At 40.0% G+C, this 14,880-nt stretch overlaps 1 protein-coding gene across 4 annotated transcripts in view; it reads left to right on the top strand.

Moving 5' to 3' along the window:
• The window catches only part of DIAPH3 (diaphanous related formin 3), a 210,119-nt gene that overhangs the window by 71,424 nt on the left and 123,815 nt on the right, over window positions 1-14,880 (top strand). The gene's annotated exons all lie outside the window — the stretch shown is intronic.

The raw sequence follows: 14,880 nt of genomic DNA, 5'->3' as shown, positions 1-14,880 counted from the left end.
TTTATATGTGCAGAAGTTTTGTGGTTTTTTTTTCCTTACAGAAAAGTTTATCCATCCAGAATGCACAGACTATATATATATCTATATCTATATCTATAGATATATAGATATATATATCTTTTGGCAGTGGTTTTTTCTGCTGTAGGTTTTGGGGTGAAATTACCTTCCCAAAGTTTATCCATCTAAAATTGTGGTGGATATCTGTCTTTGCATCTTTGGATGCACTTGAGGTCCATTGGAGCCCTAGGAGAGAAAATAACTCAAATGGGTAGATAGAATTGCATCTACCTTCTCTTTCCATAAAGTGCTTTCATAAAGCACTGTTAACTTTGACCTGTTCATAATCCAATTTTCCAGAGTAAGTATGGGAAGTCCAAGAGCTTTTTGAACTTACTCCTTCCAGAGTACGTGTTGAAAGTGTGAGAACTATAGACAAACAATGCTTAAGTATATAGTAAAATGTTTATAAAGGACAATTTGGGGAAAACAAAACTACCACCACCTGCCCACCAGCCCTCCCAAAAAAAAAAGAAAAAAAAAAAAGCCACAGGCAAAACACAACCAACAGCTCCAATAGCTTTCTCTCCATTCTTGCCTTGCACTGGTCTAGTTGAACCAAAACAAAACATCGTGTTTGCAGCCCATCTGTTGTGTGTCAAATTCTGTATTGTAGAGGCCCCAAAGGCTTAATTTGCAGATGCATCAGGCATTGTTACAAGGGAAATGGGTGGGATTTAGGATGAATAAGCATTGATTGCTATATGGAGAGAACTTTATAATAGTAGTGTGGTTGCTGGTTGCTTCAAATGCATTTATGATTTTACCAGTTACTCCCTTGCTGATATCTCTAAGCATCACATTTCTTTTAAAAGAGTGATATTTATTATGTAAACTCCAGGATGCTGATCAGGTATGTGAGTAGAGCATAGTGTGAATGCCTGGATACACAACTGTTAAGAGACAGAGATTGCTTGACAGTGATTGGAATTCACTGAGGCATGTTATCCATGTGTACAGATGTAACTTCTTCTATTTTGAATATACAAGGTTGAAAGTAAAGTTCCTGCGCCATGTTTGTATGGGAACATCCCCAGCTTTGGGGAAGACCATGATGACTTAATGTATGCCTTAAGAAATGGCAGTGGCTCAAAGACTGTGGTGTATTTGTGCCCTTATGCAAGAAACTATAACTGCATTTGTTCTCACTACTGCTTTTGGGAGGTAGGTGCTACAGAAAACAATTAATTGATTAACAGCTGGTTTTAAACTGTACCTGAAATCTTTCCTGCTTCCTGAAGGCTCCTTGCTTGTTTGATGCAGAAAAGTAAGTCTTGCATTATCTTTGTTTGTTTGTTTGTAATGATGCTTGTCCAGCATTCTGTTTGGAATAGATGCAGTGGTCTGTCTCCATGCTGTCATTATGTGTGGTCTTTTCCTAAGGCGGTGGAAAATTCTAATTTAAGTCTTGGCTTTTTTTAATTGAAATTTCTTTTTTTCCTTACGCAATTGCCTTCTATATAAATTGACATTACTAGCTGTTGCTGGAGTCCCCTGTATTTACTTGTTTCAAATTGAAGTATTTGGTCAGGATGTAGGTTTCTAATGGATCTTCAATGCAGTTTCTTTTCTGCATCTAAAGTCAGACTTTTTGTTGAAAATCTGCTTTCACTTTTATAGCTCTTCTTTCATCACCAAACTTTACTTTTTATCCTAGTAAAAAGAGTGAATAATTTCTGCAGATATCTGTCACTTAATAATAACAGTAAAAACAAAACCCATTTTTATTATGAAGGCCGCCTTCTACCTATGAATACTTTTTAAGAAATAATGTTTCTCTAGATATGGAGATTTTTCTGTTGCTGAAATGGAACACTTTCATTTCAGCAATTTCCTGGGAAACTAGAGATAAATGTAGAGGAAGTTATCCTCTGACTTCCAGAAAGGTTGAGTTTTGGGGCAGCAAAAGCAAGAGATAATGCAGCATTGATGTGATTCTTCTAGAAGAGACAGGGAACATTATCAGCACATAGCAGTTTATTAAGAGAGTTCGACATCTGAAAGATTTTTTTAACATTATTTTATAAGTAATCTTGTTAGGTTTTGTGGTGTTGTGATTTTTTGTTTGGTTAGGTTTTTTTACTATCGGTACATTATTATAACCATAGATTAGGTAGATATATAGCATTTTGTTGCAGAAAGGCATATGTATTTTGGATTTGGATTCATTGATACTTCCTTTTTCAGTTACAGCAAATCCTATTTGGAATTTTGGGTGAGACTGGAAGATCAGGGGATAGCTTTTTTCTTGCCCAAGAGAAAGAACGATATTAAGAAAACTAAGCTCTATTTTCCCTTAGCTTGCTATGGAATACAATTACACAACTCTATATACAGTTGTTTTCCTTAGTGATTTGTGCTTGATCTGAATTGTTTTGTTATATTCCTAAATATGGCACTGATCTTGCAGAGGAGTACAGTAAAGTTATCATCAGAATTTTGTAAAGGTGATTTGAGATTTGGGAGTTGTAGAAATTTTTTGTTGTTTTATTAGCATTTAAATTAATGAATGACAAGCTAAGCTTCAGTTTATATCACGTGACAATTTGATAAATATTTTTGAGCTGTGAGCTCACATATTTTGATATTTGTCATGTGTTCTGGAGAAATTTCTATCTTAGAAAATACAAGGCAACTGGGTCATCAAAGTGTAAAATACGCTAGGATTTCTTTAGTCTTGAAAGTCTTGAAAGCTGCTGGACAGGGCAGGTGACTCTTAAAAATAATTGTAATTCACTGAGGCACACTATAATCTATAGGAAAGTTCACCTCTGCACTGTTCCTGTCCAGTTGTTGTCTCAAACAATTATCAGCAAGTTATTGTTCTGGTATGAGCCGTGTCATGCTTGAAAGTGAGATGAAAAAAATTAATGAGGGTGCATAAATGCTTGTTAAGTATATACAGTTCAGTTATGCTCAGTTATGCTCTCAGCATTCTTCACTATGACTGTTGAGATTGCGGCAATGTACTCTAATGAGACCATACAAACAAATGTGCTGATAGACAGCTCTTGCTTTAGCAATAAAAAATGTTGGCTAAATTCATATTTTGTTTCAGTGTAATGCTTGAAGTGCTTGTGCACATAAGGACCTTGAATTTGACTTACACTGTGGACCATTTTTGTTTTTTTCCTTATTCAATGATGTAAATCCATTTCATTGTTTTTATTAGAAACAGTTTATATGATTTTTAGTGATGATTGCAAAGAAATTTTGCATCATTTAGTGGTTATAGCAAGGGAATACTGAGGAGGTTTATTTTTTCTGGGAAAAGAAGACAGGACCTTTTCTATAAGTTAATTTCAAAAATGAAAGAGGACTTTGTTTTGTAGATTCATTAGTCAATTATCAATGATATGCAGAAACACTGAACAGGTTTTCTACAAAATTATAATCAAAGAGAGAGAGTTAGATTAAGAAAAAGGATGAAGTGTGTGTCAGATTCAGCATACGAAAAGTAAATTATGCTAGAGAGTTGATAAAATTTTAGTTCTTTTGAGAAGATGACAGTTCTAAGCAAAATAAATATGATCAGTTTAACCTCTGGACTGCAGTAGGATTGCCATTGTACCAATATTAATGAAAAGTTGGATTAGCTGCAGACTTGTAAAACAGGTAATTTTAAGAGGATGTGGGGAATATCGGAAAAGGGTGCATTGGACTATGAGGCTATTAATAGAGTTTCTGAAGGATCAGTTTTGGGAATAAATATTTATTAAATAGTCTCAATGATTTGTTGCATATGTTGAGAAAAGGCTGAACTTTGTGATGGCAGGGTTTGTAAGCGTTTTCAAATTCAAGAAGGGTAGGATGTTACAGAAGCTGGATGAGTAGAAGAAAGACGCATTTGAGAACAAAGCCAAGTACTTAAGAATGATGGGCAAATTTTATGTTATTTTAAAGTCCTGTTAATTCTGAAAGAGCTTGTTCTATCCAAGTGCATTTCAAGTAATCTCAGGATATTTATACTACACGTAGGATCCACAAAATCAGAACCATAGGACTTCTTTCATACAAAACCTTTAACTGTAACTTCACTGATTTGTTTAAACAGAACTTTTTTCACATAACAGAGAAATGTCAACGTATTCAATCCCTTGTTCATATTGCTAAATACTACTGCCTTTGCCCAACTGGTATTTACCAGCGCGCTACTGAGGCCCCAGCGTGTATGTGAAGTTTGCAGGGGGGCCAATACAGAGCACAGGATAGGAAGATAGGTAGCAAAAAACCAAAAAATTTTATCAGCTCTCTAGCTTTGCATGGCCTTGCTGGCATTCATCTGCTAATAGTGGGTTATGGAGACCTGTAGTAGCTGACTGACTACTTACAAGGTGGTGGAGTATTGGTGGTGTTTGGGAATGGAGAGTGTGAAGTGCAAGTGTATCAGAAGAAAGCAAAGAAACCTGCTGATTAAACACCTGAGAAAGAATAGGTCTGAAACAACCTAACATTTCTCCAGTCCATTCTGATGCATTTGATATTGTGTAAGAGCATGGCATAGAACTTGCCTTCACTTGTGGTCAGGGAATCAGAACTTAGTGGAGGTGCTTATGCCTGAAATTTAACAGTGTGAACACAAACTTTGGATTAGTGCTAGAATCTGTGATTTTTACTTCAGTTTATGCCCATATGGGTGTTTATATATATATATATATGTATTGGTTGTTTACAAAAAAAAAAGTATATGAAGGTAAGGGAAGAAGGGCAGAACAAATCCTGGATTTCACAGAATTGTTTCCAGTAGGGAAGCATTGTCATTAATATGTTTACAAGTCACGCCTTGTAATGTGACTTTCAGTTCTAGTGTCCCAGACTCAAGGCAGATTAAATCACAGATGCGTAGAAGCTGCTGGTATCATCAGTTGAAGAGATTAAATGGATTTGAAATATTTAATTTAAAAAAAGCAAAGATCATGTTGTAGTGCTAAGATATTTTCTTATTCTTTTAGAAGAACGTTAGAAAGGGAAAAGAACGGTTTCAACCAAGACAAATAAGTAAAAACTAGTCATGAATAAATTTAAACTGCAGATTGCTTCCAGACAAGTAGTTCAGAGACATTTGGGCATACGTACTTTGTGAATGCCTCTTTAAGAAAAAAAACTCAATATTTTGAAGGTAGACCTAACAAAGATATGAAAAATGTATATGCTGTGCTTTGTTTTAGGAGTGACTTGAACTTTGGACCATGAGTTCCTATTTTATGTTTATTAGATGACACAGTAGTTGGTATTATTCTTGCAAAAACTTAAAAGTAAGGGATAGATTTGCATTCCTTTATCTTATTTCTCCCGCTCCCATACACCACATAAGGTAAATGTTTATAAGCAGCAGGTTTATCAGGGGTGTGTGAGGAAGAGGGTGGGTTGCAGGATGGGAGATCCACAGTGATTTGTCTGTTTTTTGGCTTGCCTCACAGATTTTCTGGCTCCCAGGGGTTGTAACAGGGGGTAAGCAGTCTCACTCTGAAGGTTCAAACCCAAGCGTTTGACCTGCAAGGCCACTGCTATTTTCAGGCTGCCATTCATCTCACACCATCATCCTGGAGATCTAGTCACACTGACTGGTTTTATTTATACCAGTGTTTCATATCTTAGGTTGGTATAAGTGTCCCATCCTGATCTCCAGACATGCTTCAGGTGCTCTGAGGTATTTCAGGGGCTGGCGTGGGAATGTTATTTATTATTTCTGAGACCATTGGTCTCCTGCTGCCTTTGTAATTTGGCAGTCCACTGCTGACTGTGGCTCCTCATTCCGTTTCAGTCAGGATACACCTGCTCCTCCCTAGTAGTCCCAGTTTGCTATTTTCATCCATTTGCCCTTTCAGTTTGGAGTCCCATGTACTGCTGTTTCTTGTCACAAGTTAATGATCAGTCCTTTGTCAGGTTGGTACTGCCCCCACCTTAGTGGTTTGTGAGGCACTGACAGTGCTATGAGGTGACAGTGGTAGCTTAGGAAGTTTTTTCCTCCCTCTTACGTCAGGTCATTCATTCCTGCCCTTGCACTACCCCATCTATTTTACTTCCATGTCTTGGGGTTTTTTTGTATAGTCACTCAAAGAATTAGGTTGAAAACCTGATCCAGTGTTTCCCTGCTGGAAATATCTTGGATTGTTTTAAGTTGATATCAGAGGTTAATAAAAGAATTAAAAAATAACATCAGAATACATAGAGTACCCTTTATAAAACTGTTCAGCAGGAGTACTTACAGATGAATAACTTACAGTGCAATGTGTTCTGCAATGAAATTACTTCTACATAATAACTAATAAAATTGTCTTTACTATGCACTGAGGTATTGTTCATCTGTAAGGATATTTAATAAAACTGATTTTGAGAGCTGGGTGCTGGTAAGGCTATACAACACTTTCACACAAGTGAAATAAACCCTGTAGTTCAAAGAAAGGAGATGAGATCTTGCTGGAATAATTTTTCTGTCAGAAATGCATCTTTAACCTATGTGTACATTCAGATGATACTTGTTAACTTTACATCTTACAATAACAAAGATCAAATCAGCTATGAAAAATGTCTCTCTTATCAGTTACAGTGTACTACTCTGAGAGAAATGACCCTTAAAAACAAAGTATTAATTGAAAATGTGTAATTTTTGTTTATAATTTACATGATAGCAAATTTAATGAATTTTTTCTGTGCCATATTTCAGTGACGGGAAAATCTGGTTCTGCTAGATGGGGGGGTCCTGTTCTCTGTCTTTTTTGATAGTGTTTACATGGCTGTAAAGGGAAGTGGCACAACTAAAAACTAGCTTCTAGAATTCACTATACAGATAAAAATAATGTCAGGAAAATGGTGAACAGTTTCTTTCAGATGCATTGCAAGCTTCTGCTCAGCTGGGATCACAGGGTGGTGCTCTTTGAGCAACAGAACATGTGTCAGTTCATTGACACTGAAGGGAAGAGGCCTGACTGATGTCTTCTGCCCTGCTCCTGGTTACATGGTCTGCCCCACAAGATGATTAAACTTGCTACTTTGATAGAAAACTTTTCTTTTCCCCTGTTAATTTTTCGGTCATTTTTGTGAGTTGAAGTTTTTAAAATACATTGATTATTATGCTGGCCTATTCATAAATTCTAGGAATATGCAAGCAAGAGAAGAGCAACGTGTGTAAGGGAAGGAATAGACTCCCATCTATTAGCAGAAGTGGTCAGCTATGTCTTCATACTGTGACTTTTGAAATCGTAGAATAGTTGGAATTGGAAGGGACCTTTAAAGGTCATCTAGTCCAACTCATCTGCAATGGGCAGGGACATCTTCAACAACATCAAATTGCTCACAGCCACATCTGACCTGACTTTGAATGTTTCCAGGGATGATGCATCCATAACCTCTCTGGGCAACCTGTTACAGTGTTTCCTCACCCTCACTGTAAAAAATTTCACCTATATATCAAGTCCAAATCAACCCTTGTAGGCTAAAGCCCTTGTCCTATCACAACAGACACTAATTTCTATAAGCCCCGTTTAAGTATTCAAAAGCTGCCAGAAGGTCTCTGTTGGGGCCCTCCTCCCCCCTGCCGTGTAGCCCTGGGAGAGGGGCCCTGAGGGCACAGACACGGGGCTTCCCTGTCCCTGCTCAGCCTCGTTCCCATTGGTTGGTTTGTGTTCCCTGCGCGGGCAGAAGGACCCTTGGTCCCGTGACTGGAACAGTTCCTGGGCAGAGCTCCGGCCATGCGGCTGGAGAAATGAACATCTCTCTGAAACATCTACCAAGAATCGGATCATATATATTTCTTTTCCACGGGCTGCCTTGTTTGATACATTGTGTTACAGTATCTGCACTGTAACAAATGGTGGTGAAATGCGGAGAAGACACGGATCCCTAAGGACAGAAAATTCATGAGTAAAAACCACTCTAAATCTCTCTCTTCTCGCCTTGGTTTGGATATTCTCTCTGGACTATGGAAGAATCGTGGGAAATGTGGCTCTCTGAGTCACAGAAAGAAATGTATCTAGAAGTTAAAGGAATCCTTGAACAGCAAGACAAGAAAGTATTTGTTCTGGGAGATCTAGAACATTTTTTTTACTGGCTTTTCAAAAATTTCTTTTATATTTCTCAAGACTTACTTTTTTTATATTAATCCTCCTGGAATTACTGGAATTAATCACGGGTGTTTTTGGCACGAGATCTGGGATGAGATAAGAGATCAAACAAAACATGCATTAGTGATAGAACCTCTCCGTGCATCCCTTGTAATGAGTGAAGCTCTTGAGGAGCATTTGTATGGTTCCATTACCCCTAAAGCAGAGGATGGCCGTAATCCCGTGGCTGAGACCGCGCGGCCGCCATCCCAGGAGCATGTGACTGCAGCCGTGCCAGCAGAGGTGCCTGTGCTGGATGCGCCCGGCCCCCTCGGGAGCGCGCATCTTACTGCGGACCCCATCCCTGTCTCGGGGTCCCCGGCCGCATGACTGCGAGTGAGGGAGTGATGCCGCAGGCGCCGCGGGTGCCGTGGGCCACGAGCAGCCAGGAACCCGGCATCGGCGTGGCAGGCCGCTCTGAGCACACGGCTCGGAGAGCCCTGTGGAGGGAGAAGCGGCGGTTTCCACAGCGACACGAGAAGCCGCGCAGCGCAGCACCGAGCCGGAACGGGGCCGCACTCAAAGCAGCGTGGAGTTTGCGGAGCGGAACCGCTCACAGGGCACGGGGCCAGCGGCGATGGCAACGCGGGGCTGCGCAGAGCCCAGACACGCGCCAGAGCAGCGCCGCTCGGAGAGCGCGGAGCAGCCGCAACGCGGGGGCCCGGCCGAGAAGTCGGAGTTGGCGAAGCAGCAGCCACATGGGACAAGGAGCCACGACAAACACACAAGCATGTGATAGGAGAAGTTATAGCAACGAAAATCACAGGAACTGTGAAATGGTACAATGTAAAAAACAACTATGGATTTATAACACGAGATGATACAGGGGAAGATTTATTGATCCACAGAACTGCCATTAAAAGAAATAACCCTAAAAATTACCTGCAAAGTGTAGGAGATGGGGAAGTTGTACAATTTGATATAGTGCAAGGAAAGAAGGGTTTACAAGCAGCGAATGTTACTGGGCCTGGAGGTATTCCAGTCAAAGGCAGCCGTTATGCACAAAATTATAAACAATATCCATCCCAGCAACTTCCCTACCCACAGCCTACTTTCCCCTTTTACCCTATACCCAATATGAACCCTTTCCTAAGTTTACCCCATCCCCAGTTTATTCCTAATCCGTTTTTCACCCCTATGCAATTCCCTTTCCCTACAACTCCGCTCCAATGCCGAGGGGGGGATAAAAGGCGGAGGGAAGAAATTAAACCCTCTCCTGCCTCAGTTTCCCCACAAAGCATGCCCCCAGGAGAGTCCTGTCGCCCTTCTGTCAGCCTTAAGATGTTCCAGAGAATCTGTTTGGACATTTAAAGACTCAGGAGGGTGGCTTATTTTGTTTTGAAACTGTTCTTGTTATGTTTATCCAGTTGTTTTCAATGTTAAGTTTTAAATCTCTTTTTGTTAAAAATAAATGGGTGAAATGTTGGGGCCCTCCCCCTGCCATGTAGCCCTGGGAGAGGGGCTCTGAGGGCACAGACACGGGGTTTCCCTGCCCCTGCTCAGCCTCGTTCCCCATTGGTTGTTTTGTGTTCCCCTGCACGGGCAAGGACCCTCGGGTCCCGTGATTGAGCAGTTCCTGGGCAGAGCCCCGGCCATGCGGCCGGAGAAATAAACATCTCTGACACATCAAGAATCGGTCCATAGGTATTTCTTTTCCATGGGCCTCGTTGTCTGATACACGTGTTGCAGTATCTGCACTGTAACAGGTCTCCCTGGAGGTTTCTCTTCTCCAAGATAAACAAGCCCAGCCCTCTCAGCCTGTATTCATAGGAGAAGTGCTCCAGCTCTCTGATTGTTTTTGTGGCCTTTCTCTGGATCTGGTCCAAGAAGTCCATGTCTTTCCTGTGCTGGGGACCCCAGAGCTGGATGCAGCACTCCAGATGGCATTTCAGCAGGGCAGAGTAGAGGGGCAGAATTACCTCCCTCAATCGGCTGACCGTGCTGCTTTTGCTGCAGCCCAGGATGTGGATGGATTTCTGGGCCACAAGTGCACATTGCCAGGTCAGGTCCAGTCATTCATCTACCAGCACCCCCAAGTCCTTCTCCAAAGGTGAAAAAACTTGAATTACTATATGTTCAAAGACTTCTAGTCTTTGAAACTCAAGGGCTGGAAACATCTATATTAAATTGAAAGTTAAGATTATGATGAAGCAATTTTGACAGTGTAGTGAATTAAGTTATAAAAAGGAAAAAGATTCTACTTATTCTTGTAAATAAATAATAAATACCAACGTTTTCAAAACTTGCGCAGTAATAAGAATTAAAATTAGCTTGTACATTGGACTTGGTCCAGAAACAAGCCATGTCCAGCTTCTAGAAGCTATTTAGTGAAGTTTAAAGAGTTTTGATATCAAATAAAGTAATGAATTCTTCATTAAAAGCTTTAAAAAAGTTAACTAGTAGACTCACCTGAAAAAAACCCCAGACTGTAGTTAAGGAAATACAGAGACTGCAGCATATGAAACATATTTAACAGATCCTACGTAAAATCTATAAGCAGCAGAAGCCACATCTTTGAGTGACTCTTTTTCATGCAGGTTTCACTTAAGAGTATATGCTTGTATTTTAATTCTGAGGACTTCAGTAGGTTTCTGATTGTAAGTGCTTTACTGATTTAGAGCTAAGGCGTTAAAATTTTCTTACTATTGAATTTTGAGCATGGATAAAGACTTAATAAAAATGCTATACATAAGTGTGATTTACTGCTTCATATCTGCCTTCCAAAGAAAAAAAAAAGAGTAACACCCCTTTTTACCTGCTTCCAAATGCTGAAGCTCAGAATTATTTCTGTTTGACCAGTAATGAATTTACCTCCAAGCTGGACTTTGGGGGGTCACCACATTGAAGAAAGAAGCACAGCTTCCATGGTCAGTAGAGGAAGCTTTAGAATAGATCAATAAAGTGGACAGTAACAGATTGCTAAGACCAGCTGGTATTCACCCTGGACTTCTAAGGGAACTGAAGGATGAAACAGCTGAGCTATGAACTGTGCTGTGTAAACTATTACTTGAACTTCTGCCAACATCAGAGGAAAGGAAGCAAGGTGACAAATGTGATGACAGATTTTAAAAAGGCTTGAATATCTACAATTGCTGAACTTGATACCAGTGGTGGACATATTATAGATAATCATTGATAAATGGCAGAATTAGTTAATAAATAAATAACTGATACACTGGCAAAATAGGTTTTTGGGAACTGTTAGGAAAGGAAGACAATAAATAAAAGTGTCACTGTGAAAGTTCAAGCTGTGCCCACATCATGCATACTTTGTGTGGTTTCCTTTCCTCTTACTAATAAAAAGTATAGTAGAGGTACAGCAAAACTGATCAAGATTATAAAAATAAAGTCTTTCTTTGTACAATGCATGATTAAGAATTGGAGCTCCATGCGAAGGACTCAATGTTTAAAATTTATTAGGTTTAAAAAGCAATTACACAAATGCGTGAAAGGACAATCTGTCCAGGATTATTAAATGAAAAGATTTTGCTCTGGAATTTGACAGTGTCTGAAAGGCATCTACGGGACACCAAATAGTGGAGGTGAACAGTTGCCATTCTAATTTACAATCACTAATGTTGTGGTGTTTCTTGAATCAACTGTGCTTACTTCAGGTACAAGTGCACTCAGTTCTGTTACTCAGCTTTTGATGCCTTTGACAAGTAATGGATCAGCTTTGTAAGGCCCAAACAGCTAAATCTTGATGGTAGGAAGCTTCCTGGTCTTTCAGGGTTCAGGCATTCTTCCTTCTTCCGCTGGCTATGCCTTCTAACTTCACTTTATCCTTGTTTTTATTAAAAAAAAAAGAAAGGAGGTATTTTCAATGGTATTGTAAAATGACTTCGATCTAGTTCACAATTTCTTTCATATTGTGAAGCAGATTGTCACAAATAACTGTGCTGGTGAACAAATCAATATGAAATGTGTAAGTGGAGCTGATGGCATCTGTGTAGTATCATGGTCTAGGTAATGGGCTTCCTGGTAGCCTTTTTTTTTTTTTTTTTTTTTTTTTTCCTTTTGAGACTAAAGGTTTGCTTTTTTTTGTTGCATGTCATACTATGGGATGGCTCCCCAGTAAAAGAGAGACATGGACATACTGGAATAAGTCCAACAAAGGGTCATGAAGATGGTGAAGGTACTGAAGCCTCCTTCCTGTGTGGAAAAGCTGAGCGATTGTTTACCATGGAGAAGGGGAGGCTCGGGAGGGTCTTGCCAGTTTACATAAATACCTGAAGGGAGGGTGCAGAGGATGGAGTCATACACTTCTCAGTAGTGCCCAGTGACAGGACAAGAGGAAGTGGGCGTGAACTGAAACACAGATGGTTCCTCCTGAACATCACAAGCCGCTTTCTTGTTACTGTGAGGGAGACTGAGCATTGGCAGAGAATGCCCACAGAGGTTTTGGCCTCTCCTTCCATCCCTGGGGGTATTCAAAAGCCACCTGAATACAGTGCTGAGCACCTGGCTATAGATAGCCGTGGGTGAGTAAGGGCGTTGGACCAAATGACCTCCAGAAGTCACTTCCAACCTCAATAGGGGTTTGTACCAAGGTACTCCACATTTTAGCCTTGAATAACTAAGTTCTGCAGGATTTGTTATTTAGCTACAACCTCATTTTCTATTAAAAATCTGTTCCTTTGATTCCAGATAACGTCTGGGAGATAAAGACTGCAGGTTTTTCAGTTGAATACCCTGATATATGGGACACAAGATATCATTTACTTTTAAGAATTAGAGTTCTATACAGATGAAGTAGGCATCTGCTTTCATAATGACACTCGGTATAGGTACATCCTTTGAGTCTGTGACCCCAGGCTTGTTCTTTCATTTTTCAGTGAAGAGAGAATGCAAGATGACTGTTGTCTTAGCTAAGAGGCTAGGAAGAGTGTAAGGTCATGTGTAATCTTCTGTATGCTCTGTTACTTAGTGACCAAATTACTCCACTTAGTGATGAAATAACTCCACTGAATGTTCTGTGTAACATAGTTTTCAAGTTTCACCTGAAACAGGAATTCAGACTTTTAATAATAAGTGTTCAGATCTAAATGTTTGGATATATTCCTTTTGAAGCTTGTATTTCAAGGGTATTTTGCTCTGGGTTTTTTCACAAGGATGATGTATTTTAGAGGATTTTTTTTCTTTAGCATACAGATGCACAGATGCGATTTTTCGTATAAAGATTGTGGGTAACAGATTATATCAAGGCCTGTGGCAGAAATAGAAATGTGTATTGCAATTCATGAATGTAGATTATTTCAGTGGCACCTACCAAGAATGTAATTGTTTCAGAGTTCTACAGAGTAGCTCCATAGGATCTAGTCCGCAGTGTTATGAAGTGCTATTCTGTAGGCTTCCGACTGAAATATTTGTAAAACAGTCCTGTCACCACTCTTTTCAGGACCTTAATTTCAGTCAGGTCATTGCCACAGATGGAGGTAGTTGACTACATTTGAATGTGTATATGGATCTGAATTTGAAGGAGATAGTAAAAGCAATCTGTCCAGTATCTAAAACTCCTCTGAGGTATTTGTGTGTGTGTATGTTAGCAACCACATCTGTTAATTTTAGAGTCTTGTTAATAAGGATGTGGGGTGTGAAGAGGAACTGCTAAGGGTGGGGGGGTGCATTCTGTGTGTTTCAAAGTGCTCTAGCACTTTGATTCTCAGCCTGAGGGCAGAGCAGGAGCATCTGGTGAGGTACTACTGATGAAATATTGTCCAGCTCAAATGCTAGGGCCATGTGTATGTTCCACAGTGGGATAGATTTAGTGTACAGACAGAACTTTAAAGGCTGTGTGATTTTCTGTTGAATAATAGCTTAAAAAAAATGTAATTTTGAAAAAGTTAATGGTTTAGTAAGGTCAAACTTCAAGGGCCGTGAGAACTGTCTGTGTATTTTGTGATCCCCTGATTTGATTCTTCTCTCATTAGCATGGTAACATCTCACATCTATTTCCTTCAAGTCTCCTCCTTTCTGCAGCTGCCCGCTCCCACTAGGCTGCTTTCTTTTTTTCCACTGTAAGCAGATGTTCCCATTTTCTTTCTTCTGTATACTTTCCCCTCTATTCCAGTACTCTCCACAAATGAAAATTTGACTGCTATTTTCTTTGATTTCCTTTTAGTCTAGATTCTTACTTCACCTGTTCAGATATTTCTATTCATTCCCCTCTGCTGTGGGACTTTTTCCTTTTTTTCTTGATGGAAATAGAGAATAGTTATGTTTATTGGGATTTTGGGGGCTTTTTTTTTTTGCCATGTGTCATGGTTTAGGAGCGGCACTCCCTCATTTAGTGCCCCCCTGCCACCTTCAGTGGGAGATAAACGCAGAGATCATGGGTTGAGATAAAAGCAATTTGCTGGAACCAGCAGTGAGATAAGAACAGTAGCAGCAACAATATTAATAACAAAAGTTTACACAAAGAGATTGATTTGCAGGTAAAAATTGCTCACTGACTGGGACAGTGAACAAAATGGTGGACAGGCCATCTGCCCCCATGTTTTTCCCCTGAGCCCAAGACAATGAAAAACATGGCAGACAGACCATCTGGTCGGGACCAGTGTTAGCCCACCATTCCATTTGTTGCTTGGTCCCATGGAAAAGGAGTGCTCCCTCCTTCCCCCTCTTTTCCAGGAAGCAAGAGAGAGACCCATTTTCCTCCTCTCTGGCCATGAGGTGAGATGGGATCGAATAGCACAGTGTCTTGGCCATGCCCACATGGCTC

This window comes from Corvus hawaiiensis, chromosome 2 (assembly GCF_020740725.1).
Source record: "Corvus hawaiiensis isolate bCorHaw1 chromosome 2, bCorHaw1.pri.cur, whole genome shotgun sequence".
Classification (NCBI taxonomy): Eukaryota; Metazoa; Chordata; class Aves; order Passeriformes; family Corvidae; genus Corvus; species Corvus hawaiiensis.
This window is presented reverse-complemented; position numbering and strand designations above follow the sequence as displayed.